This window comes from Apostichopus japonicus, chromosome 8 (genome assembly GCF_037975245.1).
Source record: "Apostichopus japonicus isolate 1M-3 chromosome 8, ASM3797524v1, whole genome shotgun sequence".
NCBI classification, from domain to species: domain Eukaryota; kingdom Metazoa; phylum Echinodermata; class Holothuroidea; order Aspidochirotida; family Stichopodidae; genus Apostichopus; species Apostichopus japonicus.
In genome coordinates this window covers 19,452,741-19,466,909 of record NC_092568.1, presented here as the reverse complement: position 1 = coordinate 19,466,909, position 14,169 = coordinate 19,452,741, and the positions used below count along the sequence as shown (strand labels likewise).

Here is a 14,169-nt window from a genome sequence, read left to right as displayed (position 1 = left end):
AGGGTATTCACTGCGCATGATCAAAGGGTGAATTTTAACCTGATCTGCTATCAAAAAAACGCACGACCATGCGGTTACCAAGAAAAAACATATAAACCGTCTCACCATATGAGAATGCCGAACTACATCAGAAAAATGTGACCGCCTAATGAAAAATACTGTACTTGGTTCTCTCATAATCCAGCTGTTATAAAGTGATTCCAAAGATCCTACCGAGTTCCACATGCCGCTATTGGACCCCTTATGGTTTGATAGCCATGGCCCATCGGTCCTACCCCCTCAGATATTTGAACTAACGACAAAATAACTACACCCAAATTGAACCAGACAGACGCCTGTTTTTTCCTGGGAATCCCGACGGGATCCATGCTCGAATGAAAACGGGTCCTTGATAACTAAATTTGGGGAAAAGTCAACCAGATTATTGGAACAAATTCTTTTCCCTTGAAGTCCCCATTGTTTTCTCTCTCGCACTTCTCTGGTAACCTTTTGTTTTTTCTCCTTTCGGAAACAGGTGACACATATTTTTGTGACAAAAGAGACACTATAATACAGCCGTCTGTTCCCCAGGAGATCGGCTAATTTACGACATGTAAATAGCTTTTAAAATCTTCCAAATTGGAAGTCTGGTCAGTTAATTAAATCGCAATGAGAGAGAGAGAAAGAAAGAGAGGGAGAAAAAGGGCCCAATCGACGTTGACCAAAATGACAAAGTAGTCCTATAGTGTTTACAGAGTCAATACATCTGTAGACGCACAGCATTCATTGACCGACTTGAGGCTAGATCGACAAAAGTTAGAATCTTCTCATGCGAACCAATTCGTTCTATCAGTGGATTTTTTTTTATGAAACTAATGAATTAGTAGAATTTCTTTTCTGAAAGAAAAAGTAAAAGTAGGAGAGGTTAAATTCAAAATTAGGTCGAGACAAGTCACCACCCCCCCCCCCCCCTAATTATTATATTACAGTCTAAAAAGAGTGTATTGGCGATGAAGAATTTAAATTAAGCCTACTAACAAATCTTCAACTGCACTTCTTCAAGAAAGTGCAATTCTCTTTTTCGATTTACTTGGTATTGCGAGGTACAACATTTTACATCATCCACTTAGTGTTTGCAGCGAAAAGTCAATTGACAATATTTCTTTAACAAAAACAACATATATGCAAGTCTTATAGTGGCCGTCATATATCCTAACCTTAGGCCTTTAAGCCTATACACACCCACCGAAAAATCATCTAACCGATTCGTTATCGGATTTATTTCGTCTTTGGGAGATCTCCTTTGTAATTTTTTTTTTTTTTCATTTGTAATTTATTGTTTGTGCATTTAGGGTTGATTTTCTTAGGTCATAAATTATGGAAGGCCAAAAGAGTCACTTTAACATGCGACGATATGCTCAGAAATGATGTGCTCGTTCCATTTTACTTTTAATAAGTCATGTTAACTGATACATCTATACAATATTTGCTTAATGTTTTCAACTTATTTGTTGGTTTATCAGTTAGAATACATAACACATTTGGTATACTATATTTGGCGTCCCATAACAACATTAATGTGCAAAACAAACTTAAACGAAATACGTCCAAATATTATTAAAGTTTACTGTTGTCTTGAATAACGTTCTTAGCGCACGCTATACTAATACGGTTCAAAGCAAACATTTATCGTTAATAATGTAAGCAATCTTAAATTTCAAGCGTAAGTAAAGTTATAACCAAATTATTCTCGTATTTGATTATGATAAAGCACGATTGATTAAACTCATTCACCATATCACCTGCATTACATAATATTAACAAACCCAAAAAAGATAAATACTTGAAAGTTTTTCTACATGACGTACCTCTTGTCAGATTTAATATTTCTTTATGAAGTGTGAGGTTACATTGTAAATTACAATCCATTTGGGTTTACCAATTATATTTACCTCTGTACCACTGCGGTTGTTATCCTCTTTAAAAAATCATTTGAATTTTACGATAGGTCAGTCTCTGGGGTAGCCTGGCCTGGATATTTATATTAAAACTGATCAATATCAATTGAAAATGTTCCCTCTGCAGCAATTATTTTTATTCTCGAGATATCAGTGAACTTCCTTTGAACTTAGAGTAAGAGAGAAGAGATTTGTATTACAGATTACAGCAAGACAACTGTTTTGTTTTGATCAAATACTTGTTTCATGAACAATATTACGAAAATTAACCCCCCCAAAAACACTCAAATAAAATAATTCCAATTTGAGCGATCAACCCGTAAGGAACCACCCCTTTCAACAATTCTAAAACAAACAACCTAACTGATTTTTTTCTTTCTTTTGTCTGTGTGTAGTAGACATTATTGGCATAAAAGTAAACATATTTGAAATATTTGAAGAAAGAAAAAAAGTTACGTCTTGTATTTTAGAAGCGAAAATGTTGACCTATAGTTAAACTAAAGACTCCATCTGATTTTGATAAATTTACTGAACGGTTTCGGCATTTTGAAATTTCGTTTTATCAACGTCAACGCTCAAAAAGTAGAGGAGTGCTTTAAGATACCGGTGGGCTCTCTTGCTGGGTAAACTGGACTTTTCTTTTAAAACTACGTTTGCTATCCAGCTGTTTGGCTATTTCTTCTAGCTATCCATCAATGAGACATTTTACCCCCTTTGGACATATCTGACGCAACACAGAAGGAGCGTATGTTTTTAATCCGCACGAAAGCGGAACAGTCACTGATAACTGATGGTACCGCACACTGTGGTCATGCATGCATGGGTGTTTCTAACCGTGTACAACCAACGTGAGAGATATAGACATGTATTTACAGCGGGCTTAGTATTAACGTTATACCCTCCTATAGAGGACCCCTCTACACCCTGCAGCAACCCCAATACCAAAGTTTGCCCTCCCAATATTTCTCTGTCCCTCCACCCCCCCCCCCACTCAATATTCATGTGTCTCTCTCACCAAGTATTCCTGTGCCCCCACCCACCATGTCCCTGTGTCCCTCTCAAGTGCCTTTCTTCCTCCCAATACACCCCGACCCCCCGATCCCTCTCAATACCGGTACCAATTTGACATATCAGATGTTCCATACATCCGAATAGTACCAGTAGCTGTACGGAATTTGATTGAACGGTGCAAATGATAGCCTAGTTTACTAGGACTAATGTGTTGTCTCAATACCTGATTGCCCGATGTTCCCAACATACTGAAATAAACACCGCTGATATTTGTTCTTGTGACAGAAAGTACTCATAATATTGACATTAACAGCATGTCATAAAACGAAATAGGCCTTATGGTATAACTGCTATGCAGCAAATAACGTTAATCTATGATGCAAGATTTAAACTCTGATAAGTTGATATATTTTCTTTGATTGGTTAGGGCATGTGTTTCTTCCATGGTTAGGGTAGCATCAGTGTTATATTAAAATGGAATGACTTTTTTCTTTCAAGGAAAGATGAAGAATATGTGTTACCTAACGGTGTTAAGTGCCAAGACAATCTAGTTGTGTTTGGTAAGACAAACAAACAGTATAACATGAAACAAACACGCTTTTTAACATGACACAATTGATCATGAAACAAACATACAATTTAACATGAAAAAACAAACAATTAATCAAGAAACCCACATGGGCATGCCCAGGACTACAACATTATATATAATGTTTTTTGTTTACCATGAAACAAACAAACAAACGATTCATCATGAAACAAACAAACAAATTACAATTTAACATGAAACCAACATTGACATGCCCTGCATAGGCTGCTAGAATCAATGGGCAAGCTTTCTATGTTAGTTCTGAGTGTTATATATATATATATATATATATATATATAGATATATATATATATATATGAATGTTCTTCAAAAACCAGAGATGATCAATCATGAAGATGAAGGATCGTATTTTTCACTGACATATTTTTCTGACATAAAGTCACTCGAAGCGATCATATTTGTGATATATGGCGTGAGCATTACGAAATCTACCCTAAGGGACATTAAAATGTGACATCTCATAATCAAATTTCCAAATTTCATAAAATAATTTTTTTTGGTCAAGTCTGTGATTTGAGTTTCCGGTTCGTACATGAATCGGTACAGTATAGTTTCGCAACATATGGGCAATGCTATTTCAGCATGCCCAAGTGTGTAATAATTCTTCTCTGTTATATGTCACAGAGATCCCGATATGGCAGCGATAGATTGTTACAACTTAACATGGGAGGCTACGAACTCATAAAATCTTTATAAAAAACCATAGATTTATGATGCTCATTCTTTTCACACACGAATTGGTTCCACAGTATCAGGATGTTCTTGATAACATTTCGATAATGATTACGATTGATGTGATGTCTCCTTTCAATTACTTTCAGTGAAGACGTTATTAGAGAGCGGGGGGGGGGGCGGGGCCAAGATAACCCCTTTCCCATCCCACCATATTTAATCCCAACCACCTCTACATTATACTAACATATTGAAGTTCTGTACGAATCAGCGATTATGCGTTTAAGCTTTATCTCCTCCTCTCCCTCCCTCCTTCCTCTCCCACTCCCTTCCCCCGTTCCTCACTAATACATGTACTCTTCTTTGCGTCACCCCCCCCCCCCATGGCAACCCTCTATTCGCACGGGCCATTTGAAGGGTATCGTTATTATTATGTATTAATATCTTCTCATCATACATACATCTGGATCTTGGTTTATATATATATATATATATATATATATATATATATATATATAATATATATATATATATATATATATATCCAACATTCCTGTGTTCATCTGCTATTATAGATTGTGTGCATTGGCTTGTATACAAGGACTACTTTTTCACACGTGTGACTGGTATACGGGAACAATATGACACTCCCCTCGTATAACCATTGTCCCCTTTCAAAACGACACTTTTTTTTTGGAGGTGTAACAAAGTGAAGGGCTTTTGTTAAAAGTCATCGGTGTTTACAAGTGATTTTGAATCGCCTAACTTCACACAGTTCGCGTGTGTTGGTATAAAAGAAAGACAGGTGGAATTTCAAAATAGAGACTAAAACTTGTTATTTTTGAGGACGATTATTACGATGTTTTTTTTTTTAGAGTTTCCTCTCTTTTGTTTTGTCGGTGAGGTGCATACGCGTTAATCAGATCAGTTATACTCACAGTTTTGTGTTTATAATACAAGCACAATATCACTGTTGGTTTCAATTTATAACTGGTCGATAAAAATGAATTGACGTTACTAAAAAAAAAAAGGTTTCCATCTTTTACCGAATTTGAAAATAAATTACATAGAACACGACAAATAGCTGTATGTAATAAAGGATGGTTTAACTTCAGGCAGAATTGTAGTCTTGCAAATGTATCTTATAGTCCAAGAAAAATGAAAATTGAGTGCTATAGTATAATGTTGCTGTAGCTATTAATTTCGAGATATTCATCTGTGTGTAACTTAATTTTTAACAATAGAATATGCTTGAATGACATTCAACGCCATTTGTCATTCACAAATTGATAGCACCTTATAGACATGCTGTTTGAGGTCAAATTAAAAAAATAATAATAATTATCGACTATTGTATCACATCTGAGGAACTGACGTAACGGTCCGTGTATTATTCTACATATCCTTGTCACTTTAGCTAAATGAATCCCAGCCGTATAAAGGGAAACAAATTAGTTGTAGTAAAGAAATACATATTGGGCTGATAAAAGTGGTTTTTAAAGGTCTACAACATATTAACATTAATTTCGCGCCTAAAAGTCATCCTTACAAGACGTATTGAAAACCCCCGTACCCTTTCACACGGAATGAGAGATTGTTGAATGATAAGTTAATGCTTTAACCACAACCTTTACCATTTAAATCCAGCCTCTTATCTCTCTCTTTCTCTCTGTCTCTCTCTATATAACAGCATACCGATCCTCTGACAATCACATTTGCCCATTTGTTTAAATATATTGCCGACATTTTAACATTGATAGAATCAATAAATCTAGACGCTTTGCTTGCTTTTTAAGACCATGTACCGAGGGTGCATGACTTTAAAGAGACCACAAGGCAGTTATGATGATGTACTATATACATCGGTATGGACGGAATAATAAATGTGTTACATATATAGCTGCATACCAAACCCATGCATGGGTCGTTCGTTCGTATGGTTATAAGGGTAAGAAGTTTATTTGGACTGCCCGCGACTTTCAAATGGCAAATGAAATATACTGTCAACAGGATACGTCGAACCAAAACATCAGAACTTTACCAAGTTATATGAAATATGTTCACCTTTAGCAGACCCGCTGACAAATAAACCCCATAGGGACCTATAAAAAGACTAGCATCTTGTTTGGTATTTATTGTGTAGCCCCATTCGTCATTATTTAAAATGTGTGGTAAGTGTTCGTCCGTTTAAAAATACCGGAGACAGCTTCGATTCAAGTCATTTGTTATGTACCGCGAGACATCTAGTACCGACTAATATGTAACAAGAAATAAATAATGCGTTGAACTGGATATACCATCTACTGGAAACACAAAAACAACACTATTTTACCAGGCATACACGTATATGTGTGCGATAACATACTGCAATAAAACAGTTCCAAGTAATGCTAATTTGAAGCTCCATGGTAAGGCCTATTCTTTGAGGGGGGGGGGGGGTGTGGGGGAGGAATTCTGATAAATCCAGCTTTACAGAAAAGTTTCATCACTGCAGGCTGTAGTAATGTCGGAGCATGATGCGGGTAGTTTGAATTAGTCAAATCAGGGATAGAAAAAAATGCGCGAATGAAATTTTCCGTTCTCGTAAATTTTGTGATCACGTAAAGATCATATAGTTCAATAAGGATATTTCAAAGTGTTATGCTTTATATGTGATCAATTTTGAAAGCTTAATAGGCCTATATGTAGAATTGTAGTATTGGAACCAATTCGGGAATTCATGGACCCAACCCAGCCGAATCAGAATAGTTTTTGAAAGATTTCTCAAGTAAAAAGAAAACGCATATTTCTTACATGTTAACTTATAAACAGAACGTGTACATTTTACCTATTTGACACAGAAAGTATGAATAATTAACATATCAAATTTGCATATTTATGAAGCCTTACGTTAAGGATATGTAGGTTTAATGTAACCTATACCTGCAGACCTGAAACGTATTGAACATGGAATGGTATGACGTCACAAAATTGCATGCCCAGCTGTTGAGGCGTTGAGACAGTAGTACCTAGGATGTCTCGTGTCTGAACCGTGAGGCCCTACAAAATGGGAGTTTAAAGGCAGTGAAGACTCGCCCCAAACCGCGTGCATGCGGCCATCTGAAAAAGTTAACTTTCTGTTGCTTGCAAGTGACGTTTTCTTCGTGTCGCTACAAAATGCAGACAGTAATGAAACGTGATACCTTAATTGTCATCTTTAGCTGGACCTGAGATGTCCATCGCTGTATCGTTTGTATACTGTGCTGTGGGTATTGACCGCAGCTGTATTTACTGACTGTACACTAGTGTCTAACTACCGACGGTAGCAAGCTGTGTGTGTATTTTCTGGGATCTATGGTGGTGTTTAACACTTCTGTTACACCTCATTCGAAACTAGGTCAAATTATCGGCATTAGACGTTTCTTTTTGCGCGAGTCTTCACACCCTTTAACAATCTCCTTAGCAAATTGGGTCTTCCCACGTAGGTTAAAATTGTGGCTTGGCAATATAATAAGAATCAGTTGCAAAATCAAAGAAATGATCTCATTTTTCGATGAAAAGATATTATAGCTTTTGTAACTTGAAAGAGAAGATTTCATATATAATTTCATTGCTAATTTCCAATGCATAACAGCTGTTGACATCATTCTTATATGCATGGTAACTTCAATATATCAAATATTTAAATCTTCTCTCCTTTTCTCCTTAGCTTTGAATATGATTGGCTAATAATAACACTCCATTAAAACTACATTAAAAAATATATATATATTACAGAACCATACAGACAGACTTAAATCAAGAAGCTGTCTTAAAGGGATATTCCGACGAAAATATTAAGTTTATAGATAATGTTTTTTTGGAGAACTGAAGTTACCACTAAATTAGCCACGGAGCTCTACTAGCTACTAAGTAGATAACTAACTGGTTCAGTCGGCTTTAAAGCATGCATTCTTTAACTATACTGAAAGGAATGAATACAACGCATGGGTGGTCTGTGACGTCATCGTGAGATGACATAATGTTTTGCCAGCAACATTATTTTGCTTTTGTTATCTTGTTATTGAAAGTGCGGCACATTTGAAACGATTGGGTTAGGCCTAACTATCAAAGTGTTATGAATTCTTTTATTACATTGAAGTGTATTTGTTTGTGTAAGAAGACTTGTTTGCAATGTGAAATAAAAGGGATTTGTTCATTCAAGTAGTAAACTTTTAGTACTTTTTAAGAAAAAGTCGCCCAGGAAAGAACCTGGGCACGAAATCCAAACTACCGAACGACTGATCCGTTCTCAACCCTAGTCCCCTTGCATCGGGACTACATGTGACTGTGTAAACCTTAGTACTTGTATTCTCAGCCTCTGAAGAACATTCTGATAGGATTGAATCGTCAGGCCCACATACTTTTACACATTCTCTTACACAGACTCGTTGGTGGATAAGCAGTTTGCTAACAGTTTTTGCTTAATTTTTACTTGTACTGTTAGTAGGCAAGGCAGAGAGGATTCTAAATTTTATTGACATATCATCATGCCACTGTGACTATGCTTTTGTAAGGGCAAATATTATGCATAATAGTCACGAAGCATGAAACAAGAATGAGAAATCATCTAATTTGACGATAAACATATACCGGATCTGGTTGTTTAACACTTTATGTATAACATGTTTAACACGATCAACCTGTGGCCCCGTGCAATATCCATAACAAGACATGTTGCATAACAAGGCATGTTCAAGAAATGGGTCACCACACGGAACACAATGACTCACAACCCTCGAGCACTTTGTATTGAAACCCTTTGTATTGAAACACTTTGTATTGAAACCTGCCAACATACGGAATGTAGGATTTAATCTTTCTCAAGCGTTAACATTACATTCCCTTCATGAACAGAACAAAACTTCAATACAATGATGTTGTCGTGCACTAGACTATAATGTAAATAGATTAAATAATAACATACACCCGATAGACATGAATACACGCATTATAAGGCCAGTGGCAGTGTGGGCATGATATGTAGTAATGGGAATTGCCGGAATCACCAACGTATCTACGAATAGGAGAGGGGTAAGTGATCTACGGATCGGAGAGGGCTAAGGGATCTACGGATAGGGGAGGGGTAAGTGATCTATGGATCGGAGAGGGCTAAGGGATCTACGGATAGGGGAGGGGTAAGGGATCTACGGATAGTGGAGGGGTAAGAGAGAGGTAAGTGAGGGAAACGGAGAGGTGTACGGGGTGGAGGAGGGGGTTGGAACGAGCGGAACCGAATTTATGCACGCATCTTCGAAACAGTGTAGGCCGATATATATCTTAACCGCACTTTGCTCAATTGTTGTGTTTATTTGTTGAAATGAGAGAGTCAGTGTTTGTGTGTGCGTGGGATGAGGATGAGAAGGGATTACGAGAGTGGGCGAAATCCCTTGAAAATGTTGCCAGAAATCTCCTTTCATCGCATACGGCTGATAAACTTGTGGTGTGATTGGAAAGCTCACAATCCTGTTATCAGTCATGGCGATAACATTTTATAGCTATAGTTTCCTCCAGAAAGAATGGATTTAAAAATAAATCGTACGTCTCATCGCATATACCATTTTCATTCCATCTTTAAACGGTTAGAATATATGGAATTCATTGAATTTACCACGTGTGAGGTCAAATAACACATTAATGTTGCATGCAACACTACAAACTCTGTTACAAAGTTATGGCTAAAGAGCATGTGTTGGTAGAGCTATAGACATGAAGACCCTGTCCGAAGACATATCCATAATGACCAATATCGAATAGTTCCATATTATTTGATTGACATAATTATTTAGTGCTTCTAAATGTATACCTGTGCATAGAATCGACCGGAATTTCAATTTGAATCAAATAAAGTTGTTTGGCTCTCATTACAGACAGAGACTGCTCGAGACAAAATTTCTCATTGTCTTAAAAAAGGAATTTTCTGTACTGAGGTATGAATATTCCATAGTCTACACGGATGGAGAAGTTTCCGCGCATCCTCCATATATGGGGCGAAACACGGTGCACTTGATAATGCATTGCACGTTTGGAACGTACTAGCGCAATCTACCGCCACGGGGTATAGCCGGAATGCGTCTACAATTTACGAGGGTGGCGTCCGATTAGTCACATAATCACGCTATGTTCTTATACAAGCATTAAACGTTTTAGAAACCATAATTTTGGTACATTTTCTTGAAATAACAACTCAGCTGATAACACTGAGTTATACCTAACAAATGTCATTCACTAAACAGTGACGATTGTGGACTATATATAATGTCAACAACATCCCTCATCGTTTGATTTCACTTTTGTGAAAGGTAGCCTACATCATGAGTCTACTTCAAGGAGGGGCATATTGGCCTTCTCTGCGTTGCTATGGTAAAACTATCAATTTGACATTGCGGTATTGGAATTTTACTATATACACAAATAAGCACGTCGTTACACCCCCCCCCCTGGCATTGTAAACAAAACATAGTGAACAAAACATATGATATATATATATATATGTTAACTGTAGAATACATCAGTCGATCATTATCTACCTCTGTTGGATCTTTTCTAACCAATTATCAAGATCCCCATCGTCAATCCCATCTGTAGAATAACTTAAGATTCAATCATCAATTAATAGTAATTAAAGATAAGGAAACCTGCGGCTTCCTATTTGACAAACGATGTGGTTAATACTGCCGTAAACATTATGAACTTTAGCGACTGCTGAATTGCATTCCAAAACCGACAAAAATCAGACTTCTTACCGAGTCGAAAGGCCACGAACGTGACTGTAAAGTCATGGCAATGCATATGCATGTTGTGTCGTGGTAAATGCACAGTATATAATAACACAACCAATTTACATAACATTCTTCACCCATTAACCAATGAGAACGTTATGTATGTTATGTCAATCGTAAATTAACCATGATCAACACTTTTATACTCATGCAACATGCACCGTGTGAAAGCAGGCTATAGGTTTAATCAACACATGATCGTCTTCAGACCATAAGCAAAGTAGCAAACCATTCACAATGTTCTTTAAACAGAAAATCATGAAAAAGGTGCAGGAGGTAATTTCGTGCTGTCCACCATCAACTCATAAAATGTTACCCAAATCGCGCAGGTTGGTTACATTGATTATTATTATTAATTTCGGGTCGCGGGGGCTGTAGCCCTAACCACCCCGCCCCTCGTCAGGTATGAATCGAGCACTTTAAATTTGTAATAGTCCTACGTAAAGTTACACATGGGGTGTTCCCCAATGAGTGATTTGGGTCTACAGTTGGGGCCGTATAGGGCCGGGAGCTGCCAGTGTATATTATGGGTATCTTTGCCTTTTATTGAGGGGGGGTGGGCGGGGGGGGGACAACGTGAGATATTCGAAAACCAAAACATATATAAAAATGGATCCAATAATCCAATCATGATTGGTGTCATTTTTTAGGGTTCGTGTGGCGCGAGTTGGCGACACTTATAAATTGTGATCGAGTTTCAAAAGCTACGGTCAGTTTTATTTTGTCACAAATATTCAAAAAGTTACATTTAATATCTGTAAATCAAAATTTCCGCTCAAAGTTACTAAGTTTGAATAACCACTAAATCACTAATAGTTGCATAACGACAGACCTGGGAACTCGAGTCCAAAGGCCTATGATTCGTACTCAGCGATTCCGTACTGGAGTACATTAAGTTCGTACGGCGTACTCGGGACTTTTGTACTCGTACTAATAGATTTGTACTCACACTGTATAGTGTCTGCATGATAACGAATCGACTCGATGTCACCTGGCAGACATGAATCTCTAGTAACTATAATACTGGACAGAATGATACTTTTCAAGTAAAGTAACCAAGGAAGAAAACCTGGGCACGAAAAACCAAACAACGAACCGACTGATCCGTTCTTAACCCCAGTCCCCTTGCTTCTAGACTGTGACTGTGTGATCATCGTCAGGTGTGTGTCACGGTTCCCCCACAAGGGGAACATAATGATACACGAATGATCTTAGCCAAACGGCCCAATGATATTTATCGAAACCTTGAATTCTTTTTGATTCACTTCTCCTTCACTACGGCTAAGTTTCCAATATCTTAGTGAGCATTATTGAAACACAAAATTTGAATGTCCAAGAGGAACAATAAACTTTCCAACATTTGCAATAATGCAATTGGATGCCGTTAGTCAATAACATGCATATTACTGAATGAGAATAACCATCCATACGCCCTTTCCAAACCCCCTCCCCGCACCACCCCCCCCCCCAACAAACACCCCCCCCCCCCCACACACACACACCAAAGGAAGCGAAATGGTAAAAAATAAATACAAGACGAACGAGTTATGCAAAGGACAATAATTACAGCGACGGAATACAATCATTGATATTAATAAAACATGTAGCTGGTTTTATGATATTATAATCTCTGCAATGTATATACATAATTATATATGTATAAAATTCTCAATTTTCTAAAGATATAAGTGCAACAGAAAATAAATCAAAGAATCAATAATTAGGTTTACTTACCGGTAACTGCAGTATCCTTTGATCGCAATGACAAGAAATAATATTTTGTTCCAGACTTCGGCTCCAACTAATATGAAAATCCCCGTCGTGCCGTACGTATGTTTGTTATATTAAATAATGTTCCACTGAACAAACTGTTTGTCAAGCAAAAACAAATTAATTTCCTGGAGCATTTTATTCCTCTGAAAATAAACAAACAAAATAGTTGTCTAAATGTCCATGCCTGTAGCTTCACACTGAATGATCACTGAGCGAGCTTAGTCGCGGGTTTTATACTACCACTACTACCGGTTGTTTGCTTGATTTCCTCGGTAAGAATAATAGTTTACGTATCACTTGTTCTATACAAACCGTTCTGGAAAAGTATATGCCCCAAACCAGAGAGCTTTTGTATCAACGCGACTAGCGCCAGTGTGAACCTGAATCGGTCTGTTCCGCGTCAGTTTAGTACACGTACAGCAGCGTGCTAAACCTGAATAACACAAGCACTTCGAACTTTAAGTATACTCTATGCGAATAATTGATTGAGTTCCTGCTTCATTCAGACAAAACGCCACCTATCGGAGCGAAGTTCAGACTATGCGCGTTATAAGAAAACCCCCCTTTTTCAGTAGACATGTTCAAACAGTTTGATTATACAATGATGGTACGTACCCCTGTTGTGGTATGTACGACGTTATATAGAGGCCAAACCAACGGTCACCAATCAGGTTTCACGGTTCTGAAGTTGCAAGACGTTCTCATTCTTTCACTGATACACTTATAAAGGGGTACTGTATGCATGCGTAAAACACATGGCAAAGAAACTTTTTTTTTCTGAAGTAGTTGACATTCTCGATTTGGCGCGAAAGTATCTCCAAGCATGTTACCGTGGAAAGTTATCAAGAAGATGGGATAGGGGAGTAATAGAGATATATGTCTCATATTGAGACATTAATTCAAATATTGAAGCTAACATTTTACGCAATTTTACAAAAGCATGGTGATCCTTTCTGAAGCTAAGCTATGATAAGTAATTTAATTAGAATGTGCTTAAAGCAGACAAAAATTCATGGTTGTAACTTCAATGAAACTATTGGTCTTCAACTGTTATTGAATTTGCATTTGACTATATTGAAAAGAAATCAATAACTATTTTCTGTCTATTGTTTGTTTATTTTTTTAATTGTATTATTTATGTTTTGCGGTGGAAGGGTGGGTGAGGGCTGGACTAAAATATAGGGGTGAGATGTGAGTGTCACAACTCCTTATGCAAATATAAGAGGAAACACTTGATTCGCCATATAGGTTTGGTTCGACTGAACCCCCCCCCCGTCTGTCCGCTGCCTCTTCCCGTCCCCCATACCCTCCCAGGCCTCTCCCACCCCTTCAGCCTCCAATTGCCCCAAACAGCCCCCTTCAAACC

General features: G+C 37.5%; 1 protein-coding gene across 2 annotated transcripts in view; it reads right to left on the bottom strand.

Annotated features, from left to right (window-relative positions):
* Positions 1-13,223, bottom strand: part of LOC139970937 (thrombospondin-1-like) — a 66,790-nt gene extending 53,567 nt beyond the window's left edge. The window contains exon 1 of one of the 2 annotated variants that reach the window (XM_071977014.1): positions 12,765-13,223. The gene's annotated coding sequence lies outside the window, so the exon portion shown is untranslated. The remainder of the gene's footprint in view (positions 1-12,764) is intronic. The other variant, XM_071977015.1, reaches the window with a different exon arrangement.
* Positions 13,224-14,169: the final 946 nt, after the last annotated feature.